Source organism: Dermacentor andersoni, chromosome 3 (assembly GCF_023375885.2).
Source record: "Dermacentor andersoni chromosome 3, qqDerAnde1_hic_scaffold, whole genome shotgun sequence".
NCBI lineage: Eukaryota > Metazoa > Arthropoda > Arachnida > Ixodida > Ixodidae > Dermacentor > Dermacentor andersoni.
In genome coordinates, this window is record NC_092816.1 from 38,904,686 (window position 1) to 38,932,574 (window position 27,889).

At 47.0% G+C, this 27,889-nt stretch overlaps 1 long non-coding RNA gene across 1 annotated transcript in view; it reads left to right on the plus strand.

The window, feature by feature from the left end:
- The window catches only part of LOC140216339 (uncharacterized), a 47,580-nt gene that overhangs the window by 12,863 nt on the left and 6,828 nt on the right, over positions 1 to 27,889 (plus strand). The gene's annotated exons all lie outside the window — the stretch shown is intronic.

The following is a 27,889-nucleotide window of genomic DNA, read 5'->3' on the forward strand; positions in this document are numbered from 1 at the left end:
CCGTATTGGATACCGGCCAACAAATACGGTACCTGCACCAAACAGGGATGCATGTATTTATTTGATACCTTTCATTTTGTGGTGCGTACTCTCGGATCTTGTGATTCCCTGCATTTAACCCAATTCCGAATATCCTCTTCGGAACAGCGGTTCATTGCGACTCTTTGCAATCGCAGAAAAAGATGAACACGCTGTGACTTGTTGATGCCATATTTATTAGTTTTCTGTTTTTTTTTTCAACTTGATTTTCATGCATTTTTTTTTAAACTGCAATGCTGCCTGAATCAGTTCACTTTACCGCATCATTTATTGCGTGCCGAATTTATTTAGTTATGGAGGAACCTACAGACAAGATGGTTCTAACATTCTTCACTACATGCTGCTCTGTACACACAAATTAATTCCTTTCAATTATGGATATACCTCGGCCGACGTGCTCATGCTAGTATCACCGCGAATTCATTTCAATTATCTACTTGCTCAAGTGTTTAGGCAAGAGCATAACTGTCAGCAACGCATTTGGCGAATACTTTTTCAGCCGATGGCAGAACACCCATACAACGTATAAAGTATCCAGCGCGTGCGGTGAATTAAAGCGCGGCGAGATATCTCCGGAAGCGTGGTCGGAGTCGTCAAAAAGAAAGCAAGAGACAGAGTGGGTAAGTGGGATGTAAAGGATTGAAACAAAAAAGACCATGGCCTCTACAAATACGAAAAGAAAGAAATCACCAGGGAAACTTTGTATGGTAACATAATGGGCAGTTCCTTGCTAGTCGAACGCGAGTTGGCTGCCTGAGGACAAAAACATACCGGAGAAAATATTCACCACAGCATGAGGCATGAGTATGCTGCACAAAGAAGGTAAGGTAGCGACTCAGCACACTGTTATGGAACGCCTTATGTTGAAAAGACGATGAGCAAAACGTGAACAAGGTGAATGCAGGAGCCAACGTTTCGACAAGTGGACTTGTCTTCTTCAAGGCGACGCACGCTTTCCTCGCCACAGTATATATAGGTGGGGTTCTTCTAAAGGGGAGAGGGTGTACGGCGGGAGGGTACGGAAACGAGGGAAGGTGTGTTAGCGTGTCGAATTGAGAGTAAAGGAACGCGGTGCACAAGGCCATAGTCAGGGCCACCCCTCACCCCCCACCCCGGTCTTTTAACCCACGCGTGTTAGCCGGCGTGTCAAGGGCGTCTGACACGCCGGCTGAAAAAAAAAAAAGGGGGGGGGGGGAGGGGGAGGAATGGAAAGGAAAAAAAAGGAAAAGAAAGAAGAAAAAAAAGGGGGGGGGGATACGCCAAGAAATCCAACTAAGTGTTGTTGCCTATAACTTGAAATTTAGCATAGTGAATAGATTCTAAAGCTCCCTTTGAAACGTTTATGCCTATTGGTTGCAATGTCTTGAACTTATGGATAAGGTATGATTCTCTGTATTTTCTTTCTCGTTCAGAACGGAAATTTGACTGTAAGATTTAGAGCTTAAGTTCATCACAGTTATGACCTGGTTGGTTGAAATGCTCGGCGACAGCTTTGGGAAGCTTTTTAGCTGTGTCCGCGCGGTGTCCGTTTAATCTGACGTTCATTGATTGTCCTGTTTCACCGATATATTGTTTCTTACAGAAGGAACATTCAAGCATATGAATCACATCCGAACATGTACAAGTAAAGCTAGATTTGACTATTTGAACTATTGAACTATTTGCGGTGCTTTTAATTTTAATGTCACTTTGAAGGTGCCTTCAGGTTTTGCACATAGGGCGACAACATACATTTATTACGGGGGAATGCTGTTGGCTGACTTTTCCGTGCACGAACATGTCTTTAAAGTTCCTGTTTCGGCGATAGGTAGCTCTGGGTACATCCGGGAACGCTTGTTGTTATTAGACACAATAGGCCGACCCGGGATTTCTGCTGTAAATATTTCTTCCACCGGAACTTTATGTAATATAGGAAGAAGATAAAAGCGGCCTGCTGTTTTGTTCTTGGGCATCATGAAGCGATATTCAGATTGCGTGAATAGTTCCCTGGACAGGAGCTCCGCTATTGTGTTTATTACAATATTGACGTAATCTGAAGTTGGGTTAGAGTCGAGTTTTCTGTAATGGGTGTGGTTGCTCAGTTGTTGAGAGGCCTCATTCTTGTACTTTTCTATAGGCTAGATTACGATACTGCCACCTTTGTCTGCTGGTTTTATTACAGTATCATTCCTTTTCGCAAGTTCTTTAAGGATTTGGTGTTGAGTGGGAGTCAAATTCTTGCGTTTCCGGCAATGCCGCGTTGACTCTAGAATTTCCTTTGATATCAGTTTTATGTATAAATTGAGGTCTGGGCGCTGTTCGGTTTCCGGTGTCCACGTGCTAGGTGATCTAAGAGAGTCTCTATCTTCTTTTCCTACATCTGGTCTATCGAAAAAGAACTCCTTGATGCGCATGCGTCGTGAAAACTTTGTTATGTCTTTGTGGAGTTCGTATTCGTTTACTGCGTTGTTCGGCGGACAAAACGTTAGAAGACCACGTTTCAGGAGATCAACTTCTTCGGGGCTTAGACTCTGGGATATGTCTCCCACATTGCTGCAGTGCTCTGGATGCTCGCCTGTAGGACTGTCGATGGAGCCACGTGCTGCAGGGTTACATTAGTTTCTTTGGGTGGATCTGCAGCTCTAATATATTTGCGCTGGTATTTATCTAGTAATTTTTCCTCCTTAGTTTGGACGAATTGTTTAAGTTCTCTTCTTTCCGGTTCAGATAACTTTATGCTGTCGAGTTGATCAGAAATTATTATATGTTGTTCCTTGCAGTGTTCTTCGAGAATGTCAATAAGGGAGAGCGATGCATTTTCTAGGACACCATTCCACTTTAATAATAGCCTGGAAGGTAAAGAACCGAGGGCGCATCTAACCTTGATTCTGAGACCTTTTGGGATTTTCCTCTGTTTAATGCACCTAGTGTAAGTTTTTAGGTGAACTCTGTAATTTGTTTGGCGACGAGTTTGCGGGATTGGAGGAAAGGGCGAGAGTTGTTGCGTGTGCTACCCTAGTGCGTGGTAGTCATTTCTGCTTGGTTCGGGCAGACCTCCAGGGCGAAAAAATCTTCAGGTGGTGTCTTTTTACGCTTAATTTCCTTGTCGAGGCCTGCACCGATGTCTGTATGTTTATCTCGCTGCGTATCGGTTTGCTTATTAGTGTATGTAGCTGTTCGCGTGAAGGCTTCGCGGGTGGTTGTGGGCTTCCGTATGCACGGACGTTGTAAATGCAATACATCCTGCGTCCCAGTTAGCTTCAACACAGAAACAGACACCTGAAATTTTCGACACCAGCTCGCACGAACGTCCTACCGAAGCTAGAACCCAACAAGCATCTACGCAGACGGTGGACGCGGAACCAACACCACCTTTACAATGACGTCAATGAAACGATGAAGGTTACCGATATGACGACGAGGGCATGACGACAATTAGATGATTTTTTATGAAATGATGACGATGGTGTGGCCACAGCGTGATGACCAAGGCATGATGACAATGCGATGACGATGACCGTATAGCGACGATGGCTTGATGACGAAGGCGTGACGAGAGTCAGATGACGAAGGTGGAATTACGGAGATGGAACGAACACTACGGTATCACGACGATGAGGAGACGTACCCGTAGTTATCCAGCCTTGAAGCCTTGGGTTTGGGCAAGAAGCCTTCGAGATATAGATAGGTATTGGGAAACGCATGACGTATCCTAAAATGCTAGTTGTATTAAAAAGTTAATAGAGGGACAAACAACCGTTCCGACAATGAATCCATGATAACGCCGGTGATGGAAAGATTGCGTCTCGTATTGACTAAAACGAGCAGTGTGCTCCACATTAAATGAGGATTTATATTTTTTATTTCTCCACAATCAGTCATAAAAAATAAATTTTGGCGCCCCACGCGACAAAAACATGACAACAAATAGGATACCCTATCACGTGACCTTTATATTACTGTAAGCGGCTCATCGGCCTTTTTGCAATATTGAAACGCAATACATTCTTTCTATAGCAAAGTTATTCTATTAAGTTACAACGCGCAGGAAAATCTTCGATTGCTGAAAGTAGGAAAATGGCACAGCTTTCGGGTGAAGGCTTGCGGTCATGGCGGCCTTCCAAAATCCGAGTCGCCACTTTCGCTGGTGTCGTCCATTGAAACATCTCACTTAGGTGCTAGTTTACAGGTCTTTGTGTCATAAAGGTGTGTACAGCAGCGTACATTCATTGCAAAACCCTTTTTTATTTTCAAAAGTGGCTGGAAAGGTTGAACGCGGAGGTTTTACGATAGTTGTACTGACTCCTGCGAAAGCACCCCATCGTTCTGGTTTCCCAATTCGCGAGGCGGGCTTTCGGCATCACTCGGACTTCTCAGTGTTGCTGGCATCGAGATTTCAGCCTTTTCAGAGATCGCTTATATTGGAAGTTGCTGCTCAAAAATTTTCTACGTGTTTGTGGAACTAACTGCGGCAGGCATAAACATTTCTGAGGATGAACTCTTCGTTGCGCTATAAGAGCTATGTTCCTAAATATCAGTTCTCGGTCCCTTTAATACATGGTCACCTTAACTAGCGCAGATAGGCGTTGCGCTACATTGAAACAAGATGAAAGAAAGAGAGAGAGCAAGGACAGGAAAGGCAGGGAGGTCAACCAGAGGAGCGCCCAGTTTGCTACCCTACTCTGGGGGTGGGTGAAAGGGGAATAGATGGAAGGGAAACAAGATGAAAACACCAAGAAAGACTACACACAATACAAAGCTCGCATCGTTTATATCGTGTACTTCCCTTTGTCTTTCGTCCGCGTTGCGCAGCCCACCCCTAGGAATATGTTCAATCACCAACTCGCCCAGCTTTCCGTGTTAATACACAATACAACACAATTCACACAAATAGCGTCACCACGGCCATCAACACTGGTAGGTTGCTATCGTTGTTGTTGCCGTCGTCGTTGTCGACGTCGTCTTTATTGTTTCAATTGCACTATCCCGCTACAAAAGCCTCCGAGCTGCAATACCTCTATGTCGGACTCCAAGGTTAGCCATAATGACGGCAGGCTTGTCGCACATGGCCCGGTTCCCGCCTACAACGAGGCAGGCCGTTTACACTGATGACACGTTGTCACGACATCGCGGTAGAAAACTTTCAAACATCCTAAGCAGTCGTCGAAGCCTCTTGGGCGCTTTCCAAGCCATCAGAAAAGTAGCGCTTCTTTCGAATGCACCGATATGCCTCCGGTCTGACGAAACTTTCAACACTTCCCAGAAAGAAGGAACTTTTTTCGCGAGAACGCCCAAGTCGTGTTCAAGGGTTCGCGCTTCATAGCTTGTCTTCTCCTCGTATTATGCAGCCTATGACAGACCCGCATTTCTACGTCTGTGCCATCTGTCCAGATTATTTTCTGTTCTGGTTCGTTATTCGCTTGGATGTTTATTTTCGCGCTTCGGCTCTGCAATTGACTTGACAAGAGCACGGGCGAATAGGAGTCGCTTCAAACGCGTGCCACAAAAAAATAATGATAATGAAGCCGCGTCGCGCTCTCACTGAACAGCGCTCACAACAGCTGTTTTGAGACGGCCCTCACCTTTAAGGAAACGTTTCACAGCAACTGAGGCACAGCTTAGCATGTAAAAAGTTCAGATCACCTACTGAAAGACATTGTTTCACTTTCTTGTGCTGCTTGCCCTTTCAAAAGAAGAAAGCGAGAAGACGCGTGATTCCTCCATGGTTTGAACGCATTTATTTGGACACCAGCAGGATCTGAGCGTGGACACTACCAATTAAGAAGTGGAATTGAATTGAATTCTGGGGTTTTACGCACCGAAACCACGACTTGATTATGAGGAACGCGGTAGTGGGGGACTCTAGATAATTTTGACCACCAGGGGATGTGGAACGTGCCCCAAACACGGGACATGGGCGTTTTTCGCATTTCGCCCCCATCAAAATTAAGAAGTGGTGGCTACTGACTAAATGGCGGTTAATAAACATAGAGACGCTGAAAAAGGCTGTGGCAGAAAACAACGTTCAGCCTTCTCAGGTGAATTTTCGGAAGACGTGGAAATTAACTTCAATATAATTTCTCATTGATAAATTTAATACTAAAAGGTTGAATGGTGGAAATTTGTTATGCAGTGAACTGAGCATCGTGATCTGTCATGCAAATAGTGTCCGCCTCTTCAAGTAATACACATGAACAAACCGAACTACTGCACGCACGCCCCTCCTCCCCTTCTCCACGCGCACGCACGTCCACACACGTACGCAAGGTATATGCCACCAACTTCAAGAACATGCTGAATGATAAGTCGAAATCTTACATAACGACTAGTTAGTACGAACATGAATAAAATGCGCCATCTTCAGTGGTGCTAACCAGAGAGTCTTTGTTTGGTTATTACTGCGCGCGCTTCCGTACCAGGCTAGCAAGTCTGCTCACAATCGCCAAAGTGGAGGGGGTTAGGTTACAAACATCTACATTATTTACAGCTTCTTTTTTGGGATCCCTTATTTACAAAGAACAAAACGCCGTTTGCAAATAAAAGAGTGCAAGAGGTGCACTCTTCTCAGAATTGTTATAATGATATACATGTTCGTGGAGATCTTTCGCAATAGTGCTCACTTTGCGACATTGGCGCATTTATTTCGCTTAATTCGATACACAAAGAGTACCCGGCTTAGACGGGATGCTGCTGACAGCCCGCCGTGGTTGCTCAGTGGCTATGGTGTTGGGCTGCTGAGCACGAGGTCGCGGGATCGCATCCCGGCCACGGCAGCCGCATTTCCATGGGGGCGAAATGCGAAAACACCCGTGTACTTAGATTTAGGTGCACGTTAAAAAAACCCAGGTGGTCGAAATTTCCGGAGTCCCCACTACGACGTGCGTCATAATTAGAAAGTCGTTTTGGCACGCAAAACCCCATGATTTTCTTAATGCTGCTGATTGGGTAATATAAAGCTATACCGTACATGAAAGTTACATATATTGCGGCTGGATTTGCCCAAGCTTGTTCGTTCCCCCCCCCCCCCCCCCCTTCTGACATAAGCAACATTGTGCGCTGTTAAAAGCATGTTACGATTATGGAATTGGAGTGGGAGGTATTGTTAGGCTGAAGCAAGGGAATGCATTTGAAAGAAATTTCACCCCAATCTTACTGCTCACTTCACATCGTTGCCGCTCTGGGGTTACCGCCTCGGCACAAAAGATTTATTTCACTCGAGCGAAGAATCCGATCGCAAGGTTGCGAACGATAGCATGGCGCTCGGGCCGCTTATACATTTGTTACCAGCGTAGGAAAATTCAGACTCACCTGGATAACTCCTTCTGGGCATTCGAATGTTGCTGGATGCTCGGTGGAAAGTTAGCCCCAATCAAGCATTCGCAACCGCGTTCTCATTCCCCACCAACAGCTCTGGTCGAGTTAAACCCAAGGGTCTGCTGCGATCACTTCGTGCTGCCGGACGACACACCGTACAGTAGACGGTGTGGCTATAGCTGTATAGGCATCAAATACAAGTACCGCCGGGGTAGACTGCCCTATACGGAATGATCGTTTTTAAGCTTTTCGGAATAAAAAAAAAATTACCTGTCACAGATAGCGCAATTACTGTCATTGAGTCGATTATTCGAAAAGGCGGACATTACAAGCGCGAGAAATTCAAACACATAGTGAAATAATTAACGAAAACTCGCCAATTAAGCTCTTAATAATTTACTTTACGGCACATATCGCAATTTAAGAATTGTAGCTGGTGAGCTTGCGAGATGTATCCACTTGAAATGAATCTCTAGGATGATGCCAGTTTGGCGGCAATATTACAGAGACGCTGTTTGTTAGCTTCTAGTTGGTCGGGATTCTTCGTTTCTGCGTGCCTGGCTTTTGCTCACAGAAAAATCTTACCCGATCCCAGTCCCAGAGCGAAGAAGCGGGAAACGCACGGTGTGCTGTTTCTCCAAGAGGCACCCCATGACGTCATTAGGTCACATCATCACTTGAAGTTGACGTCCTCGCGTGTCGTCACGTCCTCACATGACGTCATCAGGCAATATCTTGACGCGACGATTCCGTTATCAGGTAACGTAACGTTCGACGTGATGATGCGATCACGCGACCTTTGGTGTGATGACGGGGGCACCCGACTTTGACATGATGACGTAATCACGTTTCGTCATCATCTCAAACATACGTCACCACATGGTCGAATGAGTTTTTCTAGTATCGGATGTTAACGCCGGATTTTTCGCTTCATAGGCCACATCATGACTTCGTATTTATAAAGAATACCACCTCCAGCGGTTGTAGTAGCGGTTTCCTACGACTTCGATGGACATCTAACTTTCGTAGGACCAGGATGGCGAGTCATATTTCGTTAAGTTTGGGGCAAAATACATGGGCGTTCCGGTAACTTTTGTGCTTCAATCCATAAAAGAGTGTTTTGCTCAAAAAGTAAGTAGAACAACAGTTGCATTTTACGGGGTGTTTGATGGCACATATCTCGAAACTGGTGTAATCCTGGAGATTCATTGCAAGTGGATACGCAATGCAGAGAGATACGCCTTGCAAACGTGCTGACTACAATTCGTAAATTGCAATATGTTCTGTAAAGTAACTAATCAAAAAGAAAATTGGTGATTTCTTTTAACTAGTTGATTGTTTGTTTCGATTTATCTTGCAAGCAATGTCCGCCTCCCTGCGCAACATAGCTCAAAGACTAAATTATGTTATCTGCAAGGGGCGATATAAAAAAAAATGCGTAAAATTTAAAAATGACAATTCCGCATAGCGAGAGCCGTACGCCCCCTACTGCGGGGGAGTAATTTGTGAATCGTCTGCTGCGGGAGCCTCCGAGAACGCCGTAAACGCTTGCTGTATTTTCTCTTCTGGCCTGGTGTTAGCAGCGCAGAACGTAGATGAGGACAGGAGACGCGAAAACGACACCACGAGCGCTCGTGGTGTCGTCTTCCCACCTCGTGTACCTATCTTCGTTCTGCGCTGCTAACACCAAGATGGAAAACCAGCAAGTCCAAGCTGCTCTCCTAGCGAAATACATCTCGCGTCGTGTTGGTTGCCTTTTTCGCTTTTTGGCTTAACCTGCTTGATGACATTTTTATTTTCTGCGTTCGTGTCGCATGCGTTGCCATCTTCTCTGGTGTCCTGCGTGTATTTCCTTGACTATAGTATCCTGTCGTCTGCAGTAGGTATTCTGGGTGCGCTGTTTTCTGTACTGGAACTTTCAGCTTGTGTGCATTGTCATCTATCAAGTTGCACGTGCGCGTTCACGTTGCACTGTGCCTGCCTTCCTTTGTGTTATCACGTGCAGCGCTGTTTGGGTCAGCCTTTACACTTGTGTCGTTCGTTCTATACGTCGTACGTCTTATGTGGTACCTCACGCATTGATTTTGGTTTTCCTTCAGATCATCATCCTGTTCGTTAATTTCGCGAATATGCTAACTCGTGCAGCTGCCTACCAATCAAAAGGGTAAGGAGGAAAAGCAGAGAGAGGCTGAATAGAAATCAGTCCCGTTTGGCACTACCAGTCAGAAGGATTTGTTAAAAAAGGATTGTCGAAAAGGCTGCTCATTCAGCTAGAATTTTTTACCTTTAAACGCCTTTATTTGACAGCGTAGCAGAGCCATCTATTGGGCAATACGATTACGTAGTCTACCAATCCATATTCATTAAAATGGGTGACGGTCGCTAATGAAACGCTCTCACCCCATTTAAACGAAATCCTTAGACAAATAAAAACATACTCGTCCTAAGTGCTATAGCCTCGATGTGCCACACGGCGCAGTATAGGAAGGAGCGGTGCAAGTTTACGGAGGAGTACTGCCTCGAACTGGCGTCCTTGCTATGAGACAGTTTCACCAGGAATGCTGAATAAGATACCGGCGGAAACGAGTGCATCGACAACAATTTCCAGAAAAGCACCAGCCCCTTGCGATACAGGACGTATATATAGCGTACGCAGAACATCGTGTCATAGTGCATTTAGAAAGCTTCCACGACAGATTTACCGCCCGCGTCGACACTTGGTAACTGTAGAGCGCCACGTACACGTCCAACAAAGAAAAAAGAAGTATTCGAATACGAACCAATCACATCTCCGCTCATAGCGCCTAATGCCAAAATATTGATCTAGCGAAGTGCACCTAGTGCGTCGCGCTTCCGAGGAAACGTGCCGAGCGCTTTCCGAGTCGAAAAGCAAGTTGTAACGTCGATTCGGAAGCAATAAAAGAATCGAGGCTGCTGCGAGGGTGATTACTGACTTGCTTTTTCGCAGAGGCCTGCTACTAGGAAAATGAGCCCGCAAACCTTTGGTGCTCTATTTCGACATATTTGTCACGCCTTCCTCGGGGAATCTGCATCGCAGTTGTTTCGTTCTTTCTGCAGCGTAAGCTGTTATGGGCTCATTCCCATAGCCGTTTCAGTCGGCGATGTTGTTCGCCGCCGCCGGTGTTCGTCGCAGCTATCGCCAGGAATGAGAAAAAGAACACCCAGTTCCCGCCGCGATCGAAGCCGGGCCCACTGCGCCGGAGTCAGCTACTCTGCCACTGAGCCACGTCAACGCTTGCAAGCTTTCAGCGGAAACAAGCCCTATACACGCGTCCTAACACGCGAGGAGACACGCGATGTGATATGCGCGCCGCGTAGCGCCGAAACATACACACCTTGCATCGCAGTTGCTTATTATTACACCATGGCACGGCATGTAGCAGTTACAGGGCCAGGAAATACCTCGGGTAAAAGAGTACAGATAACCTGGTGTAAGGCTAAACGAATGCGATATATATGTGGAGACACAGGAAAAAATCAATAATAGCAATATGGAAGACAAGTGCGGCCATAATGAAACAGAGAGTGCGATGGGGATACAATAGGTACTAGGTGCTCTGGGATATGTGTAGAGGTGTAATCGTTCCAGAACTTGCATTTGGAAATGCGGTCATTTGCTTAAAGTCAGTGGTTTAATCAGGACTCGATGGCAACCAAAGGTCACTGAGCTGCCTGGCGTTGGGCGCTCACGGGAAGACTACTGATGAAGCTGTCCAGAGCGATATAGGCTGGACAAGTTTTGAAGTGAGGCAAGCTCAAAGTAAAATTGATATTGAAACACAACAGACGAATATAGAAGAAAGTAAATGGGCTGCGAGAGTGTGCATATATTTGTACAGGAAAAACACGGGCTCACGGTGGAGGAAAAGAACTAGGAAGCTTACCAGCAAGTATGCGGCCTGTATGGTGAACAACGTGGGAGCAAAGAACATCAAACGTAAAGTGAAAGAGACAGACAATCTCATGGGTGGTGGCAATGGAAAAGAAACCTGCTATGGGTACATACCTCAAAAGAAAAAAAAATCAGAACAGAAACAATTTATGAGAATTCAAAGGGAAGCTCCTTACTTTTCGATGCGCAGTTGAAAAACGAGGTACACCACGGGCGAAGACGCATGTGCTTTCTGCGGGAGAACGAGGGAAACGATGGAACATGTTTTATTAGAATGTGAAGATATCCATCTAGCTGCCGATTTAAGCGCATCTGGCCTCATTGAAGCGCTTGGGTTCAGGCATAGCAGGGAGATAGTAGACACGTCTGCTATAGAGATCAATAAGAGGGATTGGAGGTTTGACGGCAGAAAAGTAAGAAGACCACAAACAACGGAGGCGTACAAAAACAAAGTTCTCAGTAATGGTTCGAAAGGTTTGATGCCGGGAATTTTCTCAAAAATACAAGTAGGACATTCGGGAAAATAAGAACAAGCACATGGTGATGCAAAACACCATACCGTTTCAAAGGATACGCTCATAGCATCCATCCACCTGCCATAGTTGGCGGTACAAAGTAGGTAGAGAACGTGTATGGAAGTAAAAGAAGATTAAGGAGACGTTCGCAAAAATTCTAGGATCAAGAACATGTATACCTAAATAAATCAAGCTGGTTAGGTGACCTTGTCATTGCCCAGTTTGAAAGGGGATGCCAGTAAATCCTGCACATTATCGTCACTAGCATCGTTTCATGCCACTATAGTTACGTGATGTGAGATGCGCACTGCGTAGCCTTGATAGGTGCGTACTTTGCATTGCAGTTGCATATTACTGTACCAGGTAGTACGCTATGTAGCAGTTGCATAGGTAGCGGTGCAAGATACACAGGGAATGTTTGAGGAAGAAAAAGTTCGCTCTTTTTTCATAGTGGGGCTAGCCAACAAGGTTTTTCTGACTGACTCAATAGACATTCAATTGTAATTAACGAATAGGTTTTTAGGTAAAACTCGGTGGTCAATCTGTTTAAGAAAATGAGGAACAAAATCCATAAAGATTTTATTTCAAACATAACAAAGTTTATGAACAAAAAATTATGCTGTTTTACGTGCAAAAACCACGATATGATTATGTGGCGCGCCGTAGTGGCGGACTCCGGAATAGTTTTGACAACTTGGTATTCTTTTACAGTCGTTGGACAAAAATCAACAGAAACTGAATTGCAGTTCGTATAAGTTTTTGTAAGGGTAACTAGCCATTGAACATGTCACTAACTTTGTCACTAACTTTTATTCGAGCCGCTGTCATCGCGCACCTCACTTCTCATGAGGCCTTGAACCGTATATATGCGGGCGAAAGCGATTGCGGCTCCCACCTCTCTCCAACAATGCTCGAAACGAAACGCATTTCTTCTTGCTCAGCTCATCGCAGAAGGCCTACATCCTGCCCCTCTCTCATCCCTTTTCACCTCATCGGCATCCATGGAGGGCGACAAACTAGGCGAGCAGTGCCGCGACGTCGTGCCGGTTAATGAAGCGGCCCAACCGCTGCGCTCTCGCTGGCCGCGTTTAAGCGGTGAGGTTTGCCGGCCCCATTCACTTAGCAGGGTCTGATTAGAGCTCCTCTCTTCCTAGTTCACGTTAATGTGAGCGTCCTTCTGTCCCGTTAAGAAGACCACGCTGACGCATATCCTCACTACCGCCGCCCCCGCCTATTCCCCCTGACGCGTGGATGGATACACGCTTATACTGAAAGAGGAGGGATGTCAACGTGTACAAGCCTGAAAACGCGGATGAGTTAATGAGTTTCTCCGCTCCGCATTCGAAAACGGGATAATCGCCGTTACGTGTACTAGCCGGCATTCTCCGCAGCAGTGCTAGACCAACGCGCAGAGTTCGCTTAGCTGTTGTTCAGATGAACGCAGATGCGATTTTAATTAGAGGCCGCAGGTGACTGCTCATTTACGAGCGGTTCGTAAGAAAATCCTTGTACAGGTCCTCTTCGTCCAGGGGCGCATTGGTAGAACAAATGTAGAGACGGGGAAATAGCTGTCAAGGAGAAGAACATCGCTGCTAGCATAGCGTATACGAAGCGGCCAGGTAATGCGAGCCCAACGTTGAAATATTAAACCATCTCGCTGTACATGTCTGTAGCTGAATAACTGTGATGCCTTTTTTTCGCCTCGCGAAAGTTGGCAAAGCTTTTACTAAATCGCCTAAAGTTTACTTCAAGTTCCCTCTTTTTGGCTGCTTTAGTTGCAACAACGCGATCCGCCAAGAGCTGCCTCCGAGGAGGGCACAGACTGGCAAGCACAATTCTCGAGTGCTTTTGACGTGGAGTGCGTCGGCCGGTGTCAACCTCTTCATTTCACGCTGCTACACAAACACGCTTTTAAATTGCCTAACGGCTCTTACCACACAGTACCCTTCCATCTATAGCCACGGAGAACACATCTATGACGCGGCTACTATAGCTGTCATGACGCGCTGCAAAAGGATGCGTTGAAGCTTGGGGATCGCCGCGTCAAGGTTACGTCGGAAGTCGCGGTCCCAGATCCAGCGCTCGCCGGTGCCAGCTGTGCCGAGAGCATTACTCGCCATGGTCAATGTCCCACGATGCTACCGTTGCCACGACCACCAGATAAAAAAAATCACGAAGTCTTCCACGCTGTGGAGGTGGAGGACCGGCGAAACTGCTTAGCACAAGATACACAGGTGACACAGAATTTTGAACAAAGGTACGAGCTCATTCACCGTGATATTTATATACATTCGCGTGGACAACGGGTCCGCCGCGCCGAGGAGCCAGAGGAAACAGGACACGCGTGATATTTGGATGGGACAGCGACCACCGGAGATTGGAAGGAAAGGAAATACGCAAGCGCTTCGAACGCCCACAAAGAGTGGGCGGTGCGAACGTACACATGGCCGGCACGGGTGAAAGCGTATTATCTGTTCTTATCAGCTTAATATCTGATACAGGTTCTATTTGGATCCCAGACATTGCACGGAACTTCTTTTTTTCATTTTTTTTTTTGCAAGTTGGCGGTGAAATAACTGATCCTTGTGGGGTTCCTTTGTGGGATCCTACGCAGTACTCGTACACGTGCCCCCATTGCGACGTTCCAGACACCCTGCAACATATGGTCCAGGATTGCCCACTGCGTGACAAAGCCGCAGACCCTACCTCACAAGCTCCACAAGACGACTCCAAAGAAAGCCGCCCCATAGAAGCAATAAATGAGCGCCCCAGCTCACCGCAGATCCATACGATAACTGAAACGTGGGAGGCCAAGCTTTCCTCCGATGACCTGGACGACCAACGCAGTCTCGTCGCCCGAGCCAAGGAGGCAGCCCAAGCCAGAGGGTTCTTGGAATAAGGAATCCTCCCACCTAGGGTGAACCGGGTTCTGACTCGGTTTACCATTTCGGAAAATAAAAGTTTAGTTCTCTTCTCTCTGCAAGTTGGCGGAGGGCTTGAAGCCTGCTTCACCTCCGCCGCCGGTGGGCCGGTATTGCATCATCTCCGGTATCGGCCCACGGTTTTTCCTACGCAGAACAAAAATGCATGGAACCCTAACCATAAAGAGCTTCGCCGTAAAAAGTTCCGGCCTGCCACGTCAGGCGAGCTGCAATGAGAGCGAGCGTGACCACCGTAGTGTCGTTTCCGCCGCTTTGCTGGCCCGAACGGCGCTACCTATCCAGAGTAGGACGCGTTGGTTCCGACGGGTGACGCCGTTCGTGGCGCATTCCTTGTGCTTTTTACTGCGACAGCAGCTCTACGGACACTCCAGGCACATTTGTGCCGTCGGCGTCGCCGTGGGGTTCCGTGTGAAGTCCAAGGTCGTTAAAGCCGTCGCCGCGCGCCGCGTGCTATATGCGTGAGTGAAAGCGGGAGAGGGTGAGCCAGCGAACGCGGCTCAATCTCGCGTGCTCGAGCGAGGAAGGCGGTGCGGAAGTGCGCCCTCTTCTGCCATGCGCGAGGCGTGGGGCTGGCGCGCCGGAAAGGGGGCGTTCTTCTACGGCAGCTGCAGCTTACGGCGCGGCCGTGCGGGCGCCGTACTTTTACCATCTTTTTCGTATATCGAAAACGATATGCGACGGTTTCCAAATTGCGCGCCCTCGCGGGCCTCATGTTCAAAGCGACCTGCGTTCAGGCGAGAGATTCACGAAGGTCAATACCCTCGTTGCTGCGGCCACGATTCCTCGCTCCAGCGTTTTCGGAGCGAATTTCCGTGGTGATCCAGCGAGATGTGTTCCATGTTTACCTGTGCGCGCGTGACACCGTGCTTGTGATTTAGTTAGTAAGCGAATGCTTAAAAGTTTTTACGGCTGATAAAGCTACTATCCTTACTTCGCATAGATGTTTACTAATTTGCTATGGCAATCTATGCTTCGCCTTTCTGGCGAAACTGAGACTTTGATGAGTCGATGCCCGACAACAGTTTTTGGTCGGTTGCGCCGCAGCGGATCACGCTGTTTTCGATGCACGAGGCAGGCCACAACATTGCTTTGTTTTTAAAGCCAGCGGCCGCGCCGGTGCTATCGGCTACTGTGATACCTAGCGATTATTCTATGCAGGTTCTGACTACTGGAGCCGTATAGCCTTATGACGGCGTTTAACTATTAGGCGTCCGTACAGTGCAGCATGTATATTTTTTTTTTTCCGAGAAGAGCGTCGATGAGCGCGGGTTGCGTCAACTATATTATTATTTAGGTGTCACGCTTGGTGTGACTAGCAGTGTGTTATCGTGCGCTTTAACGCAGGAACGGGTGCTAAGAACGCCGCTCTAAATAGAATACAGCTGAGAAACTGCCAATCTCAGTCCCAACCTCAGCAGACGAGATTCTCCGCATCACGTGCAGAGTTGGCAAGCCGTGCACGGCGGTGACTATAGCGCCAATCATCAAGGCCCAGGTCGAAAGAGATCGAATTCGGAAGTGAGGGTGAGGAATGAATTCTAGCGCCTCTTTCCAAAATCTGTCAATAACGTTTCCATTCGCTTTAAGTCTTTTTATGGCAATAGCAATTATGTGGACACTCCAGACGCATTTATGCCATCATTGTCGCCGTCGCCGTGATGTTCCCTATAAAATTCAAGGGCGATAACATCGTCGCCGCGCGCCGTATCCTGTTTGTACGAGGGAAGGCGTGCGAGGCTGAGCCGACGATAGAGGTCTAGTTTCGCGTGCGCAAGAGAGGAAAGTGGGGACGAAGCGCACCGTCTTTCATCGCGCGCAAGGCACTGCAGGGAGGCGAGGGTGGGGGCGTTCTACTCTGGCGGTTGCTGCGCATGCGAGGCCACGCGACCTTAAAAGCGATCTGCGATAAGGACAGAATGCTGTGTTTTCGCCGCTTAGTTCACGTTGAAAGCAGAGGCGGTACGAATGAAAATTTGCTTGCGGCTGCTGCCGCGCTTCCTCACTCCATGCATTTTGACAGCGAGTCTCCGCGGTTATCGAGTGAGATGTGTTCATGTTCACTTGTGCGTTCGTGACTACATGTTTCTTAACTTAGTAAGCAAAGGTTTGCAAACTAATAGGGCCGATAACACTACTATCCTTATTTCTTAAAGTGGTCTACTGATTTGTTATCGCGATCGATGCTTCACTTTTCGTGCGAAACTGCGATTTTTTTTTTCTTCCCAGCTTCTTGATCCCCACCGTTTGATCACCTCTGAGCTCTGTAGTACAGTCTTATTGGCCTCCTCTAAGGTGCGCGAATCGCAACGACTGGTTCCGTTTTGTTTGCTTCCTTGTTTATTTGCGTTTCTGAGTGCGTGTTTAGCCCGCCTTGGCGCTCAGAGTCTTGTCCTCGTTGATAACGACACGTGTATTTGTTTATCTTTCACCGGTGACCACTTTTCACAGGCTAACAAATGTTAAACGTTATCGCTCGGCGTAGGACCCGCCGGCATGTATCGGACGTTTCTCGAATGCTATTGATGGTTCTAGCCATTGTCTGATGTTCCCCAATCTTGTGCAATTTGATTGTATGAGTAACGCGAATTATGGAGTGCTTTCTGGAAGACGCGCACGCCAGCGATTACTCTGGAACCTTCGATGAATCAGGTATAAAAGCTGACGCGCTTGACCCGCTGATCAGATTTCCAGCGATTGCCGGCTGTGCTCGCCGCTTTCGTTATGGTTTCGTTGTAACTTGCTTTTGCGGGAACAAGCTCGCCCAATAAAAATTAATTTCACCATTCACAGTTTTGCTACTGTGTTCTTGACGGTCACTACAACGTGACAATATCGTGTTACAGCGAATCTGTATACGACTATGCGTTTCGCCTGTCCGTCCGACCGTCCCTCCGTCCGTCCGTCCGTGCATGTGTATGTCAGTCGTCTGTACGCCAAAACTGCTCGAGTGCAACCCCATCCGCATTCGCAAAAAAAAAAGAGACAAAGAGATCCGTGTGATTAGCCAACACCACCTAGATAGCACAAGCGTTGTTTACTCCGATCCATGACGTCATGCTACTTGGTCCAAAATTACTATTAACAGGGCTGGCCTGATAAAAGCAGTGACGTCAAAAATCACTGTTGCCTACTCGCGAGCATCCCCATGAGATTCTATAGCAGTCATGCCAGGTAACATGATGCATGGGTTGGAGTGGAAAGGCCTTGAGCTTCCTAGGTGGTGTTGGATTAGCTGCACCAGTAGTGAGGTTGTTGCTCTTCGTTGGAGCTGAGCGCACGTGCAGCAGTTTCTCTCCGGCACCAAAATGAGTAGGCCATGCGTCATACTTATTCCTAAGGAGTAGGCAGCTTTCGATCAGCAACGCCGCGAGCACGACCGGGAACGAGCTCGTCTACACCGTGCCGATGCTGCAGCCTGGGCACAAGAACAGGCTCGTGCAGTCGTCGTTTAATGAACTTTCGGGATTAATCCAGTGGTAAACACGGGGGCCTCATGTTTCAGCTCCGCTGGTTACCCATCTGTACGGAGTGCTTGGACGGTAATTCCCTTTTTCTCTTTCCTCATGTCACTGCATTCATGTTCGCGTACTTCATTCATCATTCCTTCCAGCCTCCGTGAGTAATCATCAACGCAAAACAACAAAAGGACAGAACACATGCGCCTAACACAGCGGATGTGTTCTGGCGATCTCTGTTTTGCGCTGATGTTCATTCAGAAATGCAGTACCAACTCGCCCAAACACCCACCTCTCTAACCTCGACGCCTGTGCCCCGCATGAACCGCCGATACGATACGACAGCACGGCGGCAGTGGCCCTTGCGCGAATGCACGTGGAGTATCCCTATAATTGCTCCTTGCTGTAGCAATAATTGTAAAATTATTAAAATACATATCTATAAAAGTATACTTTCCTAGACTCCACAACTTAGTGACGCTGATTTTCGAAGTATGCGACCACATACTTTAAATGTGATGACTGTGACGTCACAACATCAGCACATGTGCGCCTCACAAAAGACCTTGCACTCTTAATTAGAAAAGCAGCGTCTCTGTACCTCCTATATGTAGCCAACTTGCGATTTCGTGCACGTTGTGACGTGCTCGCGTACGCTCAACACCAGCTCGAGTTCCATATTTCTAAACTCGAAGGAGTCTGCCAATTTTGTGTAATGTAATGCATGACCGATGGTGGGATCGAACATGTGCCTTCCAGCACAGCAGTCAAATATATGCTCTAACCATTAGCGCGCAAACGCACGCGTGATTTTCTCATGCCCAAGCCACACGTCGAAATGCCTGGGGTCTGCGTCACGGGCCATTTTATCGCATTTTTTCATCGTGACAGCTTTCTCTTTCAGACGCTGTGTTAGACTGAAAAACTTTCCGGATCGGCCCACATTAAGACCCTGTGTTGGACTGGTCTACCTACGAAGCTGGCCCACATTTTTCGTCCGATGTATGCAGCAAAGTGACCAAATCAACAAATGCAAAAAGTTGGCGGTGGCTTAGCTCGGCTATGCTATGATATATGTAGCGAAAGCTAAGGCATTGCATGGTTAGCGTTGGTTAATCTTGATTGCAAGTCCAGGTTAGTCTGGTTGTCTAGCTATGTTGCGGCGTTTAGCCAGTCGTTTGGCGCGCTGTTCGTCTGTTTCCGGGGCGATTTGTTTCCTCTCCATCTCGTTCCGATGTCGATTCCAGGCCTCCTCCTGCTTATCAGAATTGTCGCCGTCCATACTGCCGCCTCAACTGTAATTGCGGCGCACTTGAGCTCTCCTTTTCAATCCTCCGCCATGTTATCAGACATGCGACGCAGCTGGCGAAGCGAGCGGAGGCGAGTGCGACAACGAGGAACGCGGTGTGACGTCAAACCAAACGGCGGCGGCGGAGAGGCGCGGCGCTGCGCAGCGGCGGAACACCTGTGGCTCGGTGCTACTAGTGGCGCATGCGCAGTAGGGACTAAGGAGCGAGAGAGAGAGAGAGAGAGAAATATCCGCGGCGAGGCACGCGTTGTGACGTCATGTGCCTCCTCGGTGCACCGCCGCGGCCAAATCGAAAGTTCACGGCCAGTAAAGCTTTGGCTTTGAAATTTCCAGGTGTCCTTGGCTATCGCCTAAGAGACCGAAGGCCAAAGCCTTGTGAAGCCTACTTTAATCCACCTTACTCTAACTTAATACACCTTATTCAAATCAGTAATCAATCGTTAATTAACTTTGATAATCATTAATCATCTCTTATTTATATACGGCTAGACATGCTTTGTTTGCTTCTGGCCTTATTTGAGTCAAGGGATATTTTCTGCACCTGACAACGCCACCTTGAAACAGAGATATCTAAAGCTTTCGCCTTAAATGCTAAAACGTAATGGTTGGACGGTCGATGCCGGTAGCTGCTGGCTGACCTTAATGTTTGTTTATTTTGTGTTAGGTTTTTTTTTTTTTTTTCAATCGTAAATTAGATAAAAGGCTTATGCTAGGTGCACAAGTGCATTGCACCATGTCGCATTTTTTGCAACATATTAGGATACAAAGAAATATTGGAAAATACTCTACGTAGGCTAGTTGAGAAACCATTTAGGCTATACAAAATGGCATCTCATAGCCTTGCACGAAGGGTTGGCTTCAAACTCAAGCAACGTTCAAAGCCGAATATCATGATAACAATTAAATGGACACTTTAAGCGAATAGTTGTCAGCGTGGCCGTGAGGATCCGTATGTATTTAGGCCAGGCACGTATCCAAAGGGGGAGGGGCACCCGGCGTGGCGGCTTAACGGCTATGGTGTTGCACTGCTAAGCACGAGGTCGCGGCATGGAATACTGACCTCGATGGCCGCATTTCGACGGGGATGAAATGCAAGAAGGCCCGTGTCCTGTGCGTTGGGGACACGTTAAAGATTCCCTGGTGGTCAAAATAAATTCGGAATCCCTCACTACGGCATGCCTCATAATCAAGTTGTGTGTTAAAACGAAAGGTCTACCACTCCATGTCTCGCAAGGTTATTCATCGCGTCGCAATGGCTTTGAGCCGCCGGAGCGCGTGGCAGGTGTGACGGCATGCTACGTGATCCGCTGCGGCGAGACTCCGAGAGAGCGGAGCTGCAAGTCGCATTAATGAATTTATAGAAGAAAAACTTGGAGGAAGCTTAAGCGATAGCGTTGTCGTACCTCAGTGACGCCGACGCCTACATCGCATATTCCGCGACACGGGGTTGGATAGAATACAATGTTGGGCCGATCCCGGCAGCCGTGCCGGGCAGCTAGAGCAAAATCTCGTACCCCGTAAGCAAGGAAAAATGTGTTTGTGCTTGTGTTCGAGTTTCCGCGTAACAAAATAGTGTTTTCTTGTTTGGTTAAAATGTTTTCTCGTATATTGAAGTTACACTCCGACTCTATCACTTCTGTAGGTTGTGTGCAAGTCGGCTTTTACGAATCTTCTGACGCATTTCCCTTCGAGAAATCCAATCAGTTCAGTAACGTCTCAGCGCCACGAAAAAGGCCAGCGTGTTCTTTCTTTTTTTCGGGGGGGGGGGGGTAGTTGTGTTAGGGGGTAGGGGGATTTACGTACCAAAACCGCGATTTGCTTATGAGGCATGCCGCAGTGGGGGACTCCGGAAACTTGGACCACCGGGGGTGCTTTAACGCGCGCCCAAATCTAAGTACACGGGTGTTTTCGCATTTTGCCCCCATCGAAATGCGGCCGCCGTGGCCGAGGCCTCAGTGGTTGAGATTCGGGATTATTTTTTTCTGGCGGACAACGCCGCTGACGACGGACGCCGATGGGAACACGGGATTTGCCGCGACATCAGGTCCTTCGCTATCGCGTTAATATTCAATGCCATCAAGTTGCCAACATGGCTTCAGGAAGGTTGTTCCACTGTCCCAGAATTAATTACAGTTGTTGATACATTTACCAAAACTTCGGATCGTAATGGTCGAAGAGATGCTCTCTTTTTGGACTTCAGCAAAGTGTTTGATAGGGTAAATACAAAAAAAAAAACTTATTATAAAGTTAAGAAACGTTAATCTTCCAGGTATCATAAATTCTTTGATTGCGGAGTGTCTGGCTAACGGTGAACAGTATGTTTCAGTCGATGGGAACAATTCGAGCTCTCTACCAGTTACATCAGGTGTTCCCCAAAGCAGTGTCCTGGGGCGACTGCTCTTTCATTTACATATTAATGACATTGCTACTGCTGTCACGCCTGGAATAGAAATTAGATCGTTCGCAGGTGACTGTGTTGTATTTTGTGCATTTACTTGTCTGGAACATCAGAGAGAACCAAATATATTTAAGCTTGAATAAGACATTTATTTGGTGCGGAGAATGGGGCATGGATGCCAACACAGATAAAACTGATTGCCTTGGTATAACACACAAAAAGAATCCACTGGAGTATGTGTAGAAAGGGAGTCAATACCACTAAAGAAACCAGACCGTTATAAGTACCTTTGCACCTGCAGCATTCACTAAGAGCGTTTCTTAGAACCTGCACATTGACGACGTATATTCTTCTATCTTCCGCAAATAAGGTTTCCTGCGAGACAAATTTATAAACTATCCTTCAGATATTATACTACGCAGTTACGTAACCCTTATCCGGTCAAAACTAGGATATACTTGGGTTACATGGGACCCACACATTAAACTCAACATTAAAACTCTTGAGAGAATCCAGAGAAAGGATGTACGTTTTATTTATTCAAAGTACAAATGTGCTGACTCTCATCATAATTAATTGTGGCTATCAACACTGTATCTCTTGAACTAAGAAGACAGAAATTCCGCCTCGACTGTCTACATCACGTAGTTCACCATAAACTAGCCCTGGACGCTTAACTATATGTATGCCCCCTGTCCGCACGACATACACGCCACCATCGCTCGATTCAATAACACATTACTATGCTAGGACAGACAAGTACAAGTTTTCTTTCTTTACGCGCACCATTTGCGAATGGAATTTCCTTTCCACATCATATCTACCGCATAATTGTAGCTATATTTCTCATTATGTTGATGTGTAGGCATACAGATCTAGTTTTACGGTGTTCGCTGTTTTTCTGATGTAGTTATTTTGCTTCTTTTGCCTCTTCTGTATGTTATCGTGTAGAGCCGTCTTGCAAGGGCTACATTTAGGCCTGCGCTATGTATTGAATAAATAAAGATAAATATACTGCCACACCTTTCTATCACTAAAGTTGCTTATACCATGTCTTACACTCTTGACAAACTTATTCCTCAGAATTTCGAGAATAGCAGGCCACAAACGAATGTCATGAAACAAAACAGCGACAGCGCATTCCTTTTAGCTTAAAACTTGTCATACTTAAAATTTTAGAAATGCGCAACAAGAGAGCTTACACCTGAAAATGATGTAAATTTATTGGCCCGGCTGTGCACTACCTCCATGATCGGCCTAAGGAAGCGGTTTGAAACATACCTGATACACAGAAGTGGTGGTAAAGTCGCTAATAAAGGCGTAGCCTGTAATTAATAAACATAAATGAAACTGTCCGATGGCAAGATTCAAACAAAGGAACCCTAACACAGCAGCTCGTTTTTACTTAGGCAGATTACGTTTACTTCATTTCACACTGCCACTAGAGCTGCGAGTCTTACACTTGGTGTAATATTCTAACAGGTTGCTATCTCATTCATTGTTGCAACCTCATGTAGACAGCGTGATATATATATATATATATGGGTGTTATGAAGGCAGCAAAATTATGCGAATCTATGTTGTTCATATATGGGAACAATTTCTTGCTGACAGCTGCTTTCGCGCGTTCTGAAGAGCTAACGCTGACCTCTTAGCCTCTCGCCAGTGTGCCTATGAGCGACAGCTTTGGGCGGTCCAGCAACTGCGCCGTGCCTGATTGTGCCTTCACACATAAGTACACAGAAGTATGACTTCTCTCCCAACACTTGATTGCGTAAATACAAGCTGCATACAACCGCATTAACAACACTGCCACGACAATCGGGAAAACTACAATGTTAAATACGTATGTAACTTCATGTTACCATTGCACGATTGCGCTTCTCAGCGATTTAGAATTATCGATATTATGAATTTTTTTTTCCCCGTATGCGGGCGCTAGAAAATGAAGGCACGGTATTTCAATAAAGAAAGCAACGTTTGCTGCAACAAACGCGGCGAAAGGAAATTTGGCAAGCGTAAGCGACTGAAGAGCCTTGCGTGTTACGATGTTGAAGCGACGAAACCGAGCAGTATCCGCGCGCAGTGTACAAAAAAGCTGGAAACGAGGGGGCGGGAGTCCTCGCCTGAACCGAAATTACGCTTTTCGCACGTCGCATTCCCCTGCAATGATCCAGAAACTATATACTCGCGCGGCTATGCCGGAAAGCCGCGATATTGCCGACTGGCCAGCGTCAGGCAGGTTGCAGGAAAGTAAATGGACACGCAAAGTCAGACCCGCACGTTTCATCCGTTCGGGCATGCATCTCCTCAAAAACTCGCGTGGCAGCTGGACACACTCACACGGGAACGACACACGATTGTTACAACCTAGGTATAAAGTTTTGTATGATGCGTGCCACAACCCACTGCAGCGTAGTGTCGTTCAAAACGAAGCGGTCGGAACTGGCTAGTTGTCGAGGGGATTAGGGAACATGTTCACACTGCGTACCATGCAGTCACCGATGAATAAGCGCGAACACGTATATGGTGACACTTGCACTGCAAGTCTTTTCATGAACCGCGACATTGTTGGCAAAGTATGCGAGGCTTTGCGAACGCTTGGTGAGGTCCGAGTGACTGCAAAGTACAAGCAGGAAAGAATGAAAAGTGACTTTCATTGAAGACGGAGTTTCAATGTACGTTTCGTGTGCTTTTTTCTTTTCTTTAAGGAGAATGCTTGGTTAATTGAGCAATCTCAATGTCCAGGCAGCTTATACAAAAATTTCATGTAAAATGGGGTTCTATTCAGCAGTGTCACAAAACGCTCATCTAGGAGTTCGGAAAGACCTTGAATAGAAAACCAGTATACATCCCGCCACACGTTACGTATGAATATCTAGAAAACCATGTCTACGGCGTAGAGAGAACTTCTACTACGTTGAAATGACTACACTATTGCTCATCTTGTGTTTTGCAATTGCGACATGGGCCCAAATGGAATAACTGAAAACATAGCCAGTAGAAAGCTTTAATAACCTTCTTAGACATTATCATTTCTCTATCAGGTAACCTGCGCGTCTTCCAAAGATCCAGGTGAAAATACGGAACAAGCGTTATCTGTTGCAAGAATGTGTTCGAATTAAACAAATATGAACATGTAAATGGCACGTGCACTTACTTCGGCATGAGGTGTGGCCAGCACTCCCTCTATGCTTAAAGTGCATAACAAATTGGTAATTTTGTTGTCTCAATCCAAACCGATTTGCTAGTGCGACAGCGGGGCGTTGGACGCGTCCGTACGCCTCGAACGACGCAACAACTTATCAAGCATGGCTGAATATGAAGGACTCAGTTGTACAGCTTGCTAATCGATGGCTGTGAAAGTGCCCCCGTCCAAGCAATCCGGGAAGTGATCGATCAAAAAGTGCCCCAGCAAGCGATGACGGCCGCCACAAGAGTGAATGGAGTGGCTTCAAATTCTTTCTGACGGCCCAATGCATCAAAACTAACGCGCGCCGACTCTCATCTCTCGTACGTGTTTGAAGCGGCTTGCTGCAATAAGACCGCGGATGGGCGTGCAATTAACCGACGTTGCAAAAGTTTGTTTGCAGGCGAGCTGTGAGAATTTTGTTTGCAACCAACACCAGCAAAGCTGTCCTTTCTACACATTCTATTGAGGCGTGAGCATGCCATTTTTATTTTAGCACAGGAGGCATGATTGATTATGGCAGAGCACGCTATCATTAGCTGAGGGGAAGAAGTATCTCTGAGCGCTCAACGCAGTAAATACCGGAATTATGTATTGAGCTGCACACCTAATTTATGTTGTGCAGTAGAATTCAACGTTCAACGCTCCAGCATATCTTCCACTTCTGCGTCGAAATAAGTATTTGCTGATTCGCACTTAACAGAAATAATTGTCCACTAGGTTTTGCGGCATGCAAATGAGGATATTGACACGTGTACTTGTCTATCGGGCGACACGTTTCACCACCTAACAAATGTTATCGCACAGCGCAGGACGCGCCTGCATGTATCGGAAGTTTTTGGAATGTTATCGATGGTTCCATCCGCTGTCTGTGACCGAACCTTGTGTAATCTGATTGCATGTGTGCGCGACGCGAATAATGTAGAACTTTGTGGAAGACACGCGGGTCCCAGCGATTACTCTGGAACAATCGACGAGTGATGTATAAAAGCCGACGCGCTTGACCCGCTCATCAGATTTTCGACGATCGCCGACCGTGTTCGCCGCTATCGTGGTGCTATAAGTGTAGCCTGTTTTTGTGGGCACAGATTCGCCCAATAAAAGTTAGTTTTGTCTTTCGCAGTATTGCTACTGTGTTCTTCAACGTCACCACCACGTGACAATATGCACAATGACGGATAGTGTAGCTTCGTTCAAAGGCCAGCCCATCGAAGAATGTACTCGTTTCACGGACTTTCACTTTTCACTTTGCTGTGAAATTGTCAGTAGAGGTTAGCGCATCAGAGGCCTTAAGATTTCTGTCAGATAAAATAATCCGTGCACACCTAATCACTTCTTATGATTTGTGAATGCAAAAGCATTATTGTCCAATTGTACGCCACTGTGCGGTCCTTCGCGTTACTAATTCCTCGCGGGCAAGCAAGCGCGACGAGACGTTTGGCGCGTGTTGATTTGGCCCTACCGAGGCACAGTTAGAACGCAGGTGAGAGCTCGTGCGGACAAGGAATGCTCGGATAACAAGAGTCTTCCGAGAACGATGGTAACGTGGCGTGGCGCGTTACCCTCAAGCAAGACCTGGCGCGCTAAGGCGGCTCTAATGCCCGCTCTGCTCCGTCGATGATGATGATAGCAACTTTATTGCTATCATCATCATTGACGTCGAGCCGCAGCTCGTGACGTGGCGTCGCAGCCAATGAAAATGTGAGTTTAGGCGCCGCTTCGCTGCTACAAAGGACCAACGCCGGCTTTTTCGGTTATTAGGCCATTTGACGCTTTCGTATCATAATATCGAGCGCCTCGTACAAGGAGAAGCGTGTGGGCATGTAACAACAACAACAAAAAACTCGTGATCCAATGCACCTTGTGAAGGTGGATGACCAGCGAAGCTATCTAGCGCAATGAATCTTGGAGAAATGGCACGCTACCAACAACCTGGAAGACAAGTCGCCTTGTTCCACTACTGAAGCCTGGCAAGTCGCCGTTGGAGCTCTCATCATATCGCCCGATCGCTTTGGCGAGCTGTGTGGGCAAAGTAATGGAGAGGATGGTCCTAGGACGCCTGGAGTGGTACTTGGAGTACCACAACACCTACCCAGATGCCATGGCGGGCTTCCGACGTGGTCGGTCATCGATCGATAACGTCGTCGACTTGGTGACCTACATTCAACATGAGAAATGCCGTAAGCGTCTCTGCGCATCCTTATTCCTCGACGTTAAAGGGGCGTATGACAACGTTACGCATGAAGCCATCCTCTCTGCTCTCGCAGAAGTAGGAGTGGGTGGTCGGATGTTTCAATGGATACGGAGCTATCTATCCATGCGATCCTTCTTTGTAAGCACCGAGGAAGGCCATACTTCTCTACATCATAGCTACCGTGGCGTCCCCCAGGGCGGTGTACTTAGCCCCGTGTTATTTAATCTAACACTAATTGCTCTCCTTGAGCACGTGCCAACCACAGTCAGGCTATCAATGTACGCGGATGACATCTGCATATGGACATCTGCAGTAACACGCCTACAGTTGCGAGCGAGAATTCAGAGAGCCGCCACACAAACTGCTATCTACCTCCGTAATCGAGGCCTAAAAATTTCTTCCGAGAAATGCGCACTAGTGCCATTTACGCGCAAACCTATGGCAAACTACAGTGTAATGATAAATGGCCAAATAATACGACGGGTCCGATCGTACAAGTTTCTAGGTGTCATAATCGACAGGGACTTGTCATGGAGCCCACACATATCATACGTGAAAAAACGGTTGACAGGCATCTGCCACCTGCTCAAGTTTTTCGCTGGCAAGACCTGGGGAATGTCGCCTAGTGCCATGTTACAACT